Source organism: Ochlerotatus camptorhynchus, unplaced genomic scaffold (genome assembly GCF_037179485.1).
Source record: "Ochlerotatus camptorhynchus isolate MF236.1 unplaced genomic scaffold, CSIRO-AGI_Acam_v1.1 ptg000023l, whole genome shotgun sequence".
NCBI classification, from domain to species: Eukaryota; Metazoa; Arthropoda; class Insecta; order Diptera; family Culicidae; genus Ochlerotatus; species Ochlerotatus camptorhynchus.
Genome location: NW_027040515.1, coordinates 1,428,699 through 1,443,870, shown reverse-complemented (window position 1 = coordinate 1,443,870; position 15,172 = coordinate 1,428,699). Strand labels below are relative to the sequence as shown.

The window sequence follows — 15,172 nt, the reverse complement described above, 5'->3', positions numbered from 1 at the left end:
CGCGTTTGTTTACCCGATGGCAGTGCTGCTGGATCGAACGGGTGAGGAAAAAATTGCAAGCAGGTCAAACAGCTGATCGGGATAGTGGGATTTATTTTTAAATTGGTCAGACCTGAAGAACATTTATGAAAATGGATCAAAATGTTTGAGCAGTGGAAACAAACGAAAATGATTTTTTTTTTCATTAGGCTGGTGCAAGTTTTATTTTTTAACTTTTCTAAAATTACAAAATTTGCAAGGGGCAAAGGTTCTTTGAATATTGCAGACCATGAAACATCTTCTAGATTTTGTGGCTTTATAGATAATTTTAAAAAATCTTGGGGTAAGTGATATTTTTTTATTAACTTTTGATTTTTTGCAGGGGGGGCGACTCTATCTAAGATGCAGGAAATTTTTTGCTTTGCTGTTGTGATGTGCACTCGCGCTTAATAGATAAAAACACATGATTATGATTTTTAAGATTTCCTGCAAAAGGTGGAGAGCGATGCGAGTAGATGGGTTTAGATGCAAGAGATGAAAAAAGATTTTTCGAAGATTGATTCGCTAGTGCGAGATTTTTCGACCATTTAAAATCGAGATTTAGATGTGTCGCACCCCTCGCTGCCACCTTAAAAAACACTCTTCGACACACTCGCATAAATCACAACCATCCGATTACCACATTGAAAATGGTTTATGTATCTTCCTCTAAAAACTAAAATGAGAATTGTTCCGTCAACTTTAATCGAACCATACCCCAGATATTGATTAAGGTTTTAGAAGACCCAACCATACGAACAATGGGTCGTTCACCATACGAAATCTAAATTTTTTTGCAAAGCAACTATAGCCTAACCGCATCTATTGGCGTTGACGGCACCGTTGAAAAGTCGTCTCTTCTAGCAAAAAGTAGAAGGGTCTGTGCCTAGGGGCACGAACGGAAGCTTGACGTAGGACCGCTAGTGGACGGAACAAATGTGAAAATTTAGTTCTTTTAATTGATCAATCATCAGTTATCTTAACTCTTTCCGTTTTTAATTTGCAAGCGTATCAAATTCGTAGTATTTATTTCAAAGAGAATGTTGATGAAGAGAATCCAAGGGACTGTCAACTTGAGTATTTTCGATTCATCTACCCAACTTTAAAAGGTGTATTTGATTTTTTTGTTATTTATGAATTTTTAAGTTTTGTGCATTTTGGTATTAAAGTGTATTCAATTCACCCCTCACAGGATTTTCTTCCGAATTATATGAATGGGGCGGGGCGGAAAGTATCGTTTGTGCAGAATATGTTAAAAAGGAGGGACTTCAAGAGATTGAACTCGTGAGAGCTAATTTTCTCAGAAATTTGATTTTATTGGCTTTCTGGGGACTGAATATATACCCAAAGCGAATTATTCCCACTTCTCTCAAATTCTATATGGATTTTTAACGCTTCCTACCAGCGTGTTCTGGAAAATGGTCGGACGATGATTAATCTCACCAATACATTCGGGCCTACAATTCCACACCTTATATAGAGACCAGGTTGAGCCTTGATAGCTAGCTGCTTGCGGGAGCTGATGACCTTGACAAATGTTCAAATAATACTCTTAAGCTGGGTTTAGATTAGGCAAGTCAAATAATCAACTCAGTTGAATTCAATTGGCTTGAAAAGTTGAGCCTGGTTCAACTTTTTTCAATTCAAGTGAGTTGATCAAGTTAGTTGAATGGCATGGTTTACACGTTCAATTCGCGTTCAAGTCAGTTGAATGCAACTGACTTGATCAATTGACTTCCCTAATAAAAATAACCATAAAAGAGAGCTTAACGACGTGTTCGGTATATCATCCAAGCCATTTGTGGTATAGTTTACCCATCCGGAATTCAGTTCGTTTATGGTATTTGTTTATTAGGGTTACCCTGTCTAAACCCAGCTTTAACAAATTTATGGTGGTCCTGAAAAGGACCATTTTGTAGTGATGGTTGAGTAATGCTGATCTGAGCACGGCGAGCTACTGATTCCGATCCTAGCCTAGCGGTGGGACTTCTTTCTCCTTCTCTATGGTTGCTCATATGAGCTCTGCAGCTTGCTGCTTGCAGGCAGCCTTTCGTTGTTGTTGTTGTTGTTGTTGTCGAAAGCTGCTGCTGCTGCTGCTGCTGCTGCTACTACTGCTGCTGCTGGACTGGACACCACCACTTACGGTGATTGAATGAGCACCGTTCAGTGGGACCGCATCGAATTCGATTTTTAAGTCTGTGTTAGGGAATGCGCTGTTTTCAGACATTCGGTGATAATTTTTATCACCATTGCAACAGTTGGACATTTAGTATTTTTCAATAGTGACCTATTGAAAATTAACTAAGTGTTCATTTTAGCAGATTGGTAGATAAATTTCTAATCGTTTGGCTTGCCGTTTGGAGCGAGGGTGACACGCTTGGCATAGATGACCGACCGGCAGCGACTCACGAAGAGCTACTGATTCCGATCCATAGCAAAGCGGTGCAGCTTCTTCCTCCTTTGATGGTTGCTTATGTGGGCTCTGCAGCTCGCTGCTTGCAGGCAGCCTTTCGTTGTTACTGGAGAACAACTTTCAACGCCACACGCCGAAAGCACTGCTACCCTGCTACTGCTGCTACTAATTTCGACGACCGAACACCACCACACAGTGGTGTGGTCGCTGGGAGCGTGTGGTTCTGAGTATGGCGATGGGTGTGCAAAATATTACGTAATTCCATCCTCCCTATTCGCACGCGCCCGAGGATCGGAGGCGAATGCCACTTCGACTTGTTTCGTACACTCAAAAAAATATACGCCTCAATCCTATGTGTGGAACTTTATAGATTGCTGCAATCGATGTTTCCAAGTATGATGTATAACGTTTTACACATAGGAAGGTTAATCACAAATCCATGTTGGTTCTATGTGTGCATATTATAGATTTTGTATACTGTAGAAGTAGAATCTATCAGATGTAACGAATGCACACTAATGATTTTTTTCATTAGTGTTCATGTTAATCATTAATTAATTGAATCTATGAAACACGTCATAATTATATTTTAAGTAATTTAAATGTTATATGGCAAAAATATGATTCATAATTGTTATATGACTTAATGCATATATTAGGTAATTTTCATTTGTTTTCATTTAAATAAGGAAACACGAGTAGGAGGAGTAACGTCTTCATAAATTCCTATTTTATTATTGTTTTGGAGTCAAATTAAATCCTTGTGCGTTCATTTTTTGCATGAAGTTGCATCATGTTTCAGAGCGTTTGAAAACCAAATGGGTCCTTTTAGTGCGGAAACTTTTCCGAAAGCATTAGTATAAAATTAGCGTTGCAAAGTAATTCTTTCCGTTTCGGAAATGTTTCAGACCATTTATCCAAAACAACACTCCATGGCTGCCTGTTCAGAAGTAGCCAATCCATAGCCTCATGAACGGCTGATGACTCTTGAACCACATCTTCAATCCGTTTTTGCTTTGCCAGGAATGGATCTTCTGCTTTCTCTTGGATTCGCTTCTGCTGTTTCAAATTGGTAATCTTGTTGTAGAATTTTCCGCTAGAATTCTTCTCACCATTGCGGGGAACAAAGTAATCCTCCTACAAATGTAAATAGGCATTTAATAAAAAAAATAAACCCCACAATTGCAGGAATTACCTTTATCTCGTGCTTAAGACAACATACGGTTGCATCGGCATAAGATTCCAGAATTTGTTCAGTCGATTTAAATCCGTGCTTGATGTGATGATCAGCAATAATTCCTGTTGGTTCATTTTGACTGGTTTCCGAGAGAGGACCCTTTTTCACTCTTTCCAGGATGACTTCTCCAGATAACGAAGTACTTAGCAATTTCTTCAGTAAAGCCGGATTGAAATGTTCCACTTCCTTGGTCACAACAACCGGTGGGCAGGTATATTCTTCTCTGATTGGTGTCTCGATGTTTACACGGGTTTCTTCTGTGGGTACCAGTTGTATGGATGGACTGAACACGGGGTTTACGCTTGAAGGAATTACTGTTGGTTCTGCAGGCACTTCTTCATCGACTGGATGACTTTTGTCATCTCCGTCCTGTGTGATCTGTTTTACGTCGATTGCTGGGTTGCAATTCTCACTTTCTCCAAGATCAGAAAATGTTTCGTTATCCACACATTCAATGACTTCAAAACTAAAGATTTCATATCCCTAGAAAATATTAGTTTATTACAAAGATATAAATGTTGTATAATATTTTATAATTTACCTTTTACGATCTCCATTGAAGTAGCCTTTGGAAGATTTCATCAAAATTCCAGTTGGTGGATGATGTGGATAAGACTAATGTTCACTCGTCTAGAGTAACCGTTAATAATTCACTCACCGAAAGGTCATATGCTGGTATCGAAAAAGAGTAAGAAATTCATGTTTCATTTGTGGGTTTGGAACTTATACTTTTCTTATGTTTTTCACGAATTACAGCTAATCCACGCAAATTAACAACACTGAGAGCAAAGGAGAATCGCCTTTTGCAGCTGATGTTCTTGGTTTGGATAAAAAAAAAAATTTGGATTTGCGTCGGTTATTGGCCAGCAAGTTCAGAGAATTCTTAACGACGAGGAAAAAGTGCGAGAAAATAATTGCATTTACCTTTGCACAGCTCCAAAAACTCAACAGGTAGTTCCAATTTGCCTAGAATAGCCGCTTCCAGCTCCTGCGGTCTCCATTCGTATATTGTATTGAAAATGGCTTCAGCCGATTCACTTGATGTTTCGTGCAATGAATGCCGGTTCAAGATTTCCTCCGCGGATATGGAAAACATTGACTCCAGATCTGTAAAAAAAAACAGCTGTATGCACTTCTATGTACTTGACCAGTAATTCATTTGATAATTACCTTCGAAAATATTGATTATTCCCGCGGGAACATTTAAAGTTTCAACGAACACCTTAGCAATGTCACACGATTCTGCCATTTTTTTTTCCACTTTTCTATAATTTAGGTACAGTTTCCTGTTCTGACTAGCACTGTATACAATATAAACATTGGTATTATGTGTAAACATGGTTAAATTATTGCAAAGCGCTTTTGATTAATAAACGTCATTGGATACCCCATTGCAAAATAAAAGGCGCATGATAGACTTGATAACCTGCGCACATTGGGCTTATGTGTGAGACTAATGGGAACTATATGCGGATAATAGTTTTTAATGGTGACCGAATAAAATCAATGAAGTGATGTTAACCGTTATCTTATGTGTATAATCTAATAAGAAAAACGTTTAATATATTTCCAGTGTATACTTACTTCTCTCTGACGACTGTGCTGGGGAAGCAGCATATGCATGTAGGTAATTGGTGGATTTGTTAGTTAATTTGACGCTTTTGAACAATGCTGGACATTTACCAGTTTTTCATTTGTTTCTTGTTGAAAATCAACATTCGGAAGCATTGTTATCGATGCGTAGCCATATTTCTGATCGATTGGTGATAAAATTATTGAAATTGGACCAGGGGCAGCTGAGTTATTAACGTTCAAAATCTTTCTTAATTTGATGTTCCATTTTCGGTTTTCACAAAGTGTACCCCCATATAGAAATCAAAGACGTAGTCCTACGTCAAAAGTGACAGTATTTATCTTGCGGGAATTTTCGGTGGAGTAAAGAGATAGTACAAAAGCCACCAGGTTTCACGCACAGTCTGACGTTTGCTCACGTTATTTTCCATACGTGTAAAAAGCTACAGAGTCGCCGTCAACCCCAATTGGCTGCTAGCTGTGCCGGGATTTCCCCTCACGATGTTTCACGCCAACGAGATTTTACCAACAATCAATACGAAACTAACGATTTTAAATTGGCTCACTACTTGACTAGCCTATTGGTCCCAAGCAAATCGATTAACGCACCCCATTCTAGTCAAAATTCTAGTACTACACAATGTTTGTTTTGATTCGCTATGAAAGTTTGACAGATAAAATGAGGGGTTATTCGATTTTCCTATGTTTCGAGGGGTGAATCGATTAGCTTGGGACCGAAGATAGTACCAGAGCTGAGCCAAAAAGTTGAGCACATTTCTTCGGGACCTACTAGCAACAATCAATACGAAACTAACGATTTTAAATTGGCTCACCACTTTAGTAGCCTATTGGTCCCAAGCAAACGATTAACGTACCCTTTCTAGTTGAAATTCTATTACTACACTATGTTTGTTTTGATTCGCTATGAAAGTTTGACAGATAACATCAGGGGTGTGTGGATTCATGCAGAACATGCAGGGGTGAGTGAAATAGCTTGGGACTGCTTGGGACCGTTGTTCTGGTACTGAGTGAGCCAAAAATAATAATGATTTTCTTCGGGACCCAGTGGTCTTAGAGTTACCTCTATGCTACTAGTCTTAGAGTTACCTCTATGATTTTACTTAAATTTAGTGTTTCATTACTCAAGTATTTATTTTATAACTTCATATAAAGCTATCATTTTTATTCATTAATATTCCACTCTATATTCCACATCATGTTCATCCCGAGTGTGTACGCTCATTAATTTTCCATATTGTGAATTTGGTTCCAAACATCAACAAACCGTCGTTGCTTATGGCTTGTTGTCGTTTGGAATTAGTTATGCGAGGCGACGATTGTTCGTATTTGGCAGTCACCTCCTCCCCTTGAATCTAGTGCCAATCCGACGGACATCGATTGCCATCCATTGACGGCAATCGAATGTGCAGGAAGACAGCTTCCACACCTGCGTAGGATATCGCACTCATTCACATTCAAAACACATGGGTCGAGACCAATGGCTTTACTTCCCTTCCGAAGGAAGACGTGACCACAGAAAAATCCCACCGACCTCGGCTGGGATTGTACCCAGACCTCCAATGGGGTGAGAAAGCAGTCACGCTTACCTCTACACCATACCTCGCATTATGTTTAAGTTAAATCGTATAGAATGCAAATTTCCGAACTATATGCGATGACTCATTTTTCCGTTGTACTGTATCACAAATTCAATCGGATTACATCGTAAGACTTTTCAAAATGAATTTGTTATTACAGATTGAATCGTAAATGATGTTAAATCAACTCGAGAGCGAGATCCGTCCATGTATCGGTGAGTGTGCGTGGGGTATTTTTCTCCTAACATTTCAGCTACAGTCCTTTTCATGGCCACGGAATTGTCTCCGGCTTTGAGCCTGTTCTTAATCCGGCATTCGATTTTCGGTAATGGTGTTTGCCAGCATTTGTCTCCATGGGGGGGGGGGGAAACCTTCGTTGGCAGCCGTGCGAAGGAGTCTGTTCTCCTCTTCGAGGAGGAAGATCTCTTGATTTCCGGATGTCTTCGAGATGAAAGCAGCGGCTTTGGTTGCGATAGCTAGGTTATACGGAAGCTGAAAGGCAGGATGCCTGCGTCGATGAATGGAGCATCAGCGGGCGTGGATGGCAGCAGGCCAGAGACAATCCGGACGTAGGTGTTGTAGACTGGTGCTAACGTAGCTAAAAGCTTATCCGTTGCGATGCAGGTCATCTCCAACCCGTATAGAAGGCGACTGTCGATAATTGCACTCGCCACGTGGAAACGGATGCTGCGGTTGTTCGATCTATTATGTCGGGAAATGGTCCGGATGAGATTCACTCGGCTGCGGCATTTTTTCTTGACTGCACTGAAATGCTGTTCAAAGTTGAGGAATAGGTCAACGAGAACTCCCAGAACTCGGACGGTCTTCTTCAGTGGTATTCTTTGTACCAATGTAAATATTTTCCTTATTTGACAAAACTAAGGTAATCATGACGTTTGATTATTGAAAACAATTTGAATGAAGAAAAGAGACCTACTGCTGTCATGATTACCTGGGTTTTGTCAAATAAGGTAAATATTTACATTGCTTGTACCAAAGAATGGACTGGTCGTCGATTTTGATCGGTGGTCCGCTAATTCTGTGTCGAGAAGGGCAGACATGGCACCTGATGCTTTTAGAGGCTGATAATTCAAAGCCTACTGAGTGGGCTCCCGTAAAAAAAGTACACTAGAGGTACAATGAAATGTATTGTAACCATACAATAGAATTTATTGTATTCACAATAAATCGTTCTGTCTACAACAATAAAATAACCATAGAATTCAGTGCCAACATTTCAAAGGGGCGTAATTGCTTTTGTAAACAATGACTTTAACCGTAAATTTCTCGCGAATGAAATCTTACCTCTACAAAATTACATTGCTTGCTGATAGAGGAAACATTCCTCTACCTGCTGATGTAATTATTTTTCATGAGTGAGCTTTTATTCGCGAGAAATCGACGACTAAAGCCATTGTTTACAAATGCAATTACGCCCCTTTGAAATGTTGGCACTGAATTGATTATTTTCACAATAGAATCTATGGTAAATGGGGAAATCTACAATAGAACAAGGGGGTTGTTTTGTATCTTAACTTACTTACTTACTTAAGGGTCCTGTGCACCACCAGCGATGCAAAGGGCCAACGTGAATGACTCCCATCCTGGGTGGCTGCTCGCTTTTGCCTTGACCTGGGCCCAGGTCAGATTCCTATCAACTTGCTTAAATTTCCTAATTGGGGCTCCGCTGCCATGAGCCCCTGGGTCTGCCTCTGCTGCGATGTCCTGCCGGATTCCAATCCAGCGCTTGCTTGCAGATTTCGTTTCCGCCCCGTCGAAGTGTGTGGCCGACCCACCTCCACTTTCGCTCTCGAATTTCTGTTGCTATCGGCTTCTGATGACATCGACGATGGAGCTCGGCATTCGAGATCCAGTTGTGAGGCCACCAGACACGAATTATATACCGCAGGCATCGGTTGATGAAGACCTGCAGCTTTTGAGTGTTCTCCGCTGATACACACCACGTCTCGCTGGCGTATAACAACACAGATTTCACGTTCGAGTTGAAAATTCGGATTTTGGTGCGTTGACTTATCTGGTTGGATCTCCATACGTTTCGTAAACTCGCAAAGGCAGCCCTAGCCTTCTTGATTCGTGCACGTCGCTCTTGGTCCCGCCGTCCGACGCTATTTGGCTGCCAAGATATTGGAAACTTTCGACCTTCTCCACTGCTTGCCCCGCTACCGTAAAGTTGGAAGGGTTGCCCGTGTTGATATCCAACGATTTGGTCTTGTTGACGTTGATGGTGAGACCCGCCGCAGAGGAGCGTTCGGTTAGGTCGTTGAGCTTACTCTGCATGTCAGAGAGCCGTTGTGCTAGTAGAGCAACATCATCAGCCAAATCGAAGTCGTTGAGATGCTCCATGGTGATAGGCTGCCAAAGTAGCCCACGGTTTGGTACACGGTCAATTGCTCTACCATGATCTCGTCGATTACGATGAGAAACAGTAGCGGTGATAGTAAACATCCTTGTCTCACACCAGCGACTACACGGATAGGGTCGGACAAGGCTCCGTTATGCAGAACTCTGCACGTGAAAGCCTCATACTGCGCTTCGATGAGGTTGACGATTTTATCCGGGACTCCCTTGCGTCTCAGGGCGCCCCACAGATTCTCGTGATTGAGACGGTCGAAAGCTTTTTCGTAGTCAATGAATACCAAATAAAGGGACTCTTGGAATTCATTGACCTGCTCCAGGATGATGCGGAGCGTGACAATATGGTCCACACAAGATCTTCCGGCACGGAATCCTGCCTGCTGCCGTCGCGTCGATCTTCTCCTGTATCCGATTCAGGATAACTTTGCATAGAACTTTGAGAACAATACACAGTAACATGATGCCTCCCCAACAAACATTGCATGTTGAATAAGAGCTTATTCAGGCAAAAACAAGCTTCTTCAGCTTAAAAATAGCTTATTCAGCTGTTGATCAACTCAAATTGTTTGTTGGGTCGCCAATTGTCGCCCACAGTCAGATCCCCCTTCTTTGGGACCTTCACTAAGATGCACTGCATCCAGTCGGCCGGAAAAGTCGCGGTGTCCCGGATATTACAGAATAGTTGGTGTCCCGTCTGCAAAAGCGCTTGACTTCCTTCTCTAGAGCTGAGTACCGTTGACGGGCTTCGTTCTTGGCTCCTCTGGTTCTCGCCCGCTCTATCGCGGCTTTTGCTTCTCTACGCTCCTCAATCTTCCGCCAGGTTTCATCTGTGATCCACTTTTTCCTCTGGGTGCGCAGCTCACCCAAGTTGTTCTCGCTTGTTTCTATAAAGGCATTCTTGATGGCCGTCCATTGTTCTTCTACGCTGCCACCTTCTGGAAGGTCCGCAGCTCGAGTCTCAAGTTCTTCAACAAAAGCCCTTTTTACCGCTGGATCTTCAAGTCGGCGTGTGTTGAACCGCCGCCCGAGTCTCTCCTCCCGTCGCTGGATCCGCGCCATGCGTAGGCCGATTTCACCGATTAGAAGGTGATGGTCAGACGCGATGTCGGCGCTGCGTTTATTCCGAACATCAAGAAGGCTCCGTCTCCATTTTCGGCTGATGCAGATGTGGTCGATCTGATTTTCGGTATGTCCATCACGGGAAACCCACGTGACTTTGTGCACTGGCCGATGGGGAAAGAGCGAGCCCCCGATCACCATGTCGTTATTGCCACAAAATTCTGCAAACAGCTCACCGTTCTCGCTCATTTCGCCGAGACCATGGCGTCCCATGACACGCTCATAGTCCGTGTTGTCGGAGCCGATCTTCGCATTGAAGTCGCCAGTGTAGATCTTGATGTCACCCTTTGGAACCTTATCCACGACGGCATTCAGTTGACTGTAAAAATTCTCCTTGTCCTGTTGCTCGGCAGCATCGGTTGGCGCATAACATTGGATTATGGTAAGGTTACGAAGCCGTGTTCTAAATCTGGCAACGATTATCCTCTCATTAACAGGCTCCCACTTGATGAGCGCAGCTCTTGCCTGGACGCTAAGTAGGAGACCAACTCCACGATGGCGGGGAGCGTTTTCACCTCGAATACCAGAGTATAGTAGTACCTGTTCCGACGGCAGTTTGTGTTCTCCAAAGTTTGGCCAACGAACTTCACTCAGTCCCAGGATTTCTAGCTTCATGCGTCGCGCCTCGTTGGCGAGTTGTGCCAGTTTACCCTGCTGGGCTAACATCAATACATTCCATGATTCAATTCGTGTCCGTTGTTTTGCGCTAAAAGTCGTTGCCGTTATATCAGTTCGATGTCTTTCTCTGTTGGTTTCTGTAACAATTGTAAAGGTTTCAGAGACAGTAGGTGGTTGGCCTAAGGTCTCCTATCCGCCGTGATGGGGCTGCCATCTTAGGTGTAGCTTCCGGGGAAGAGCATTTCTTATTCAGCCGCTGGATGCCACTCAGACGCTGTTTGAGCCGCACCTCCATGGTGAACAGACGCTCGGGTTGGCGAAGCATTTCCTCTATCACCGTGCTATGATTACCGCGCCAGTGTTCGCGTCGCACCTCCTCACTCTGCTGCTATTGTCGGATTGACAACATTGCCCAGGCTACGCCAACCAGCTGTGTCCATGTTTCAGCTAGCAGTCTTTTGTGATCATATGACTCGTGGAGGCGTGAGGTAGGAACTTGTGAGGACCGGAGCTAGGTATATCGCTCCTTCCAGATTGTCACTCACCATTTTGTAGCCCAATCCACATGAGGGATAATCGCAGGGGTCAACCCAACCGAAGTGCAATGGAAGGGCCTCACCCTGGGGGAACCGCCTTAATGATCACGGTAAGTATATCTGTATGTATCTTAACCATACGAAAAATCAATTTTTCCCGAACAAACTTGAGCCATTTACCGTAAATTGTAATGTTGTTCTATTGTTGAAAATCCTTACAATATGGGACGTATTGTACATCTATTGTAATAACTATATGTTAAAATTTCTTGTACAATATACGTAAAATAAGATAGATTGTTGACAATAGATTTCGGGCGTTGTAACTATATTTTATTTTATGGTAATTGTATGGTTATTTTTTTCCGGGCCACCTGGCGACGGCGGAGACTGCCGCTTGGGCTCTCATCCTTGTACGTACTGGCGTGGGTCCGGTGGTGACGATGAGAATGTCGTCGGCGTAGACGAACACATATATGTTCTTCGGTAGTTGACGGAAGACTCCGTTCTTCGCCACGAGGAACAGGGTAACGGCGATAACCGATCCTTGTGGGACATCCGTTTCCTCGGGGAAAAGCCGGGATTTGGTGTTGCCGACTGCGACTCGGAATGAGCGGTTGGACAAGAAGTTCTGACCCGCATAAATAATAACCATAAGAAGCGCCTAACCACCAATTCGGGATATCATCCCAACTTTATATAGCATGGTAGCACCATCTATGATATCGTTAGTGAATGGTAGCCGTTTATTAGGGGGATGAAGTGAACGATGTAACAGATGGGGTACTCCCTGCCCAGCATTAATGAGACCCCCCTCTACACTGCCTCAGGGTCGGCATACACGTGTGACTATCGCGGCCAAGGAAACACTCAAATACACTCAAATACTCTTCACACACACACAGGTCTCGTTTATTTCCCTAACTTTCCCACTTTCTTATCGGTTATCTCCTACCTTAGCCTTCAGTAGTTCTTCCTTCGTCTTCCGTTGTCGATGGGGGCCCCCTTCTCCTCCGTTCCGCTACACCTTCACCTTCACTTTCTCCTTTCCTTTGCTTCTGTTCTTCGTCCCTCGGTTTCGACTGTGGGTTGCCCAGTCGATTCACCTCTTAACCCTTCACTCTCCTCTTCTCCTACGGGTGCTCCCACGGTACCGTTTGCCGAGTCGTTCGCGAACGGTATAACGTGTCCACGACGCTCAAGGCCGATCCACAATGGCGATGAACACGGACTAGTAAACGCGGCTGGTTCGCGCCGTAGATAATGATAACGGTAAACGGTAAACTACGGGGTCCTGGATATTTCAGTAGGTTGGCTCCTCCTCCACTACTGATCGAGTTTCGCGCCTCAAGACTCGTGCAGGCTACTAACTTTAACTCGAATAACAATCTTTCACTTTGATGTATATCACATTCGATTTGGGTTTTTCTAGCTTGGTTTTCGACTACCACTTTTGACTTTTGCCAGGCAATTAGCTAGCAACGATGGCGGGTGATTTCCTTGCGCTCTCGATCGTTGATCCATTTTTCTTCAGCCCGATTTCGCCCCATCATGGCCCCTTTTACACGACCTCCCGATGGCCTCCCAATCCTGCTGTCAGTGGCATCTGGCTGTGAGTAGCGGAACTTCGTGGAGTGGTTGCGTGCGGTCCAGTGGGTGGTGGGCGGTGTTGGCACTAATATTTGAATCCTTTCCTGGCATTCATAACATTTAAATCGAAACACTAAACTCGCGACAATCTCAACAATCTTAGACAGATAGACACACCACTGGTTACAACGATGGGTCCGTTAAGACCCCCAGTCGATTAGTTGCTTAAGGACGAGGGGCGTCCACGTTCTGTTGAAGGCCTTCGATATGTCGAGCGATACTATCTCGGTGTGCCGACCACTTTCGTAGGCGTTCTTGAGAACTTCCCCTAGGGTTGCGAAATAAGTGGACGTTCCGAAACCTTGTCGGAAAGCGTGCTGTCGGTGATCAAGGAAATTTCCAGCTTCGAGTAACAAGAAGAGAGTGTAAAGTGGGTGTTTGACTCATGAAACCTGTCAATTCTGCTTTCAGAGCGCCACAATCAGCGATCTTATGATTCGCGAGCGTTCACTCACAGTGAGCGCTCACGAATCGTGAAGTCGCTGATTGTGACGCACTACAAGCAATATTGACAGGTTTATGTGTCAAACACATGCTTCACGACCTGTTCTTGTATCTTACAAGTACTAATTACCAATATAACATCTAATGGTTTCATAATTCCGAGAAGAAAAAAAAAAAACATATTTTATAGCAAGTGAGTGGAAGCAACCCTGATCCTGGCCACGAACACGAGTTGGTTCGTGTCTAATCTATTAGGGACAAATTATGTTTATCTAGATAAAAAGAATTCTATGGTTTTAACAGATGGGATCGCTGCACATTTGAATCGGCCGTTAAGGATTCTCGATCAAGAGTTATATTTAAGTTTCATGTCGGCTTGTCGGTGTGAACACTATTGATCTTGTTTTCGGATTCTGATGTGTTTGGCACGTTTCAGGTAGAAATACTCAGAGTGAGATATAGGCGGAGAAAACAAAATACAATTCGGCAGCAGGGATTTGTTCCTAAATTATCTTGCAACCCTTGCTAGAAGCTAGCATTTCAAATGACTTTTATTTTTTAATTCGATTTACGTGCAAAATAATAATTGATTGCATTGCAATATTTTGCACATTTCTTGGTGCCATTTATTAACCAACGAAGATCAATCAATCAATAGAGTTTGAATATTGTTTTTGGTTCCAAAAACTAGTTGAATTTGGGAAGCACACAAAACATAAATGTTCCTTCTGAACTGGTTTTGTCAAGGCGAAGTGGACTGTACTGGGCGGGAGCGAACGGAGTTGGCTAGCATCAATCGAAGTTCTAAACTCAGGAGCTCTGAAAAGAGCTGGGGGTTTTGACGCTGCTCTCCGGGACACCAATGGACATGCAGTAGAAATGACGAATGCTGCCGACTACACTAGACACTACTGTTTATTTCTCTTCGTTTCTCGATACAAGGTAAAAGCTACTGCTGCTGCGAACGGATGCTCGGTTGGATTCAAACTTAAACTAAAGCACGCTACTGCGGGGATTTTTATAGAGCGGCACTGACTGTTTGCTCGTTGCTGATTGGTCGACGTTTTTCTCCTCTCTTTCGGCGGTAGGCGGAACAATAAAAGTGATTGAATTTCTGTTCGATTGCAATACTCTCAAATTTATTCTAGTAAGAATAAGAAATCGTCGGAAAAGTTCTAATTGAAATTCTCGATTGGCTCAGATTTTGAAAGTTCATTTGGCTCAGAACGTTCTCTCCGCCCATCTCTCCCTCTGAGTTTTTCTAGTTTCATCTCGCTTTTACTTTTAAGGCCCGTATTCAGCGAAATATGTTCAGGCTATATCTCCAGAACCAGCTGACCGATTCCAATAATATACAATAGCGTTCTATGGAACCATGGTATCTTTGGCGGTTGTTGCGTCCAATGTGGTCCAGTGGTCGTCGTTACACACATACTTGTTCCGATCTCCTCGATTGGTATTTAGGCCGACGGAGCCTCGGATCGAATGTAGGTTTTCCAAGCGGTATGTATCTCCTTGTAAGAAGGTTAATAAAGGAACTTCTTGGGCTTTCATGTTTCGGGAACGTACCAGGATTTTTCAAAGAAACAAC

General features: G+C 43.1%; 1 protein-coding gene across 1 annotated transcript in view; it reads left to right on the top strand.

Annotated features, from left to right (window-relative positions):
* The window catches only part of Rpp25 (ribonuclease P protein subunit Rpp25), a 489,635-nt gene that overhangs the window by 313,732 nt on the left and 160,731 nt on the right, over positions 1-15,172 (top strand). The gene's annotated exons all lie outside the window — the stretch shown is intronic.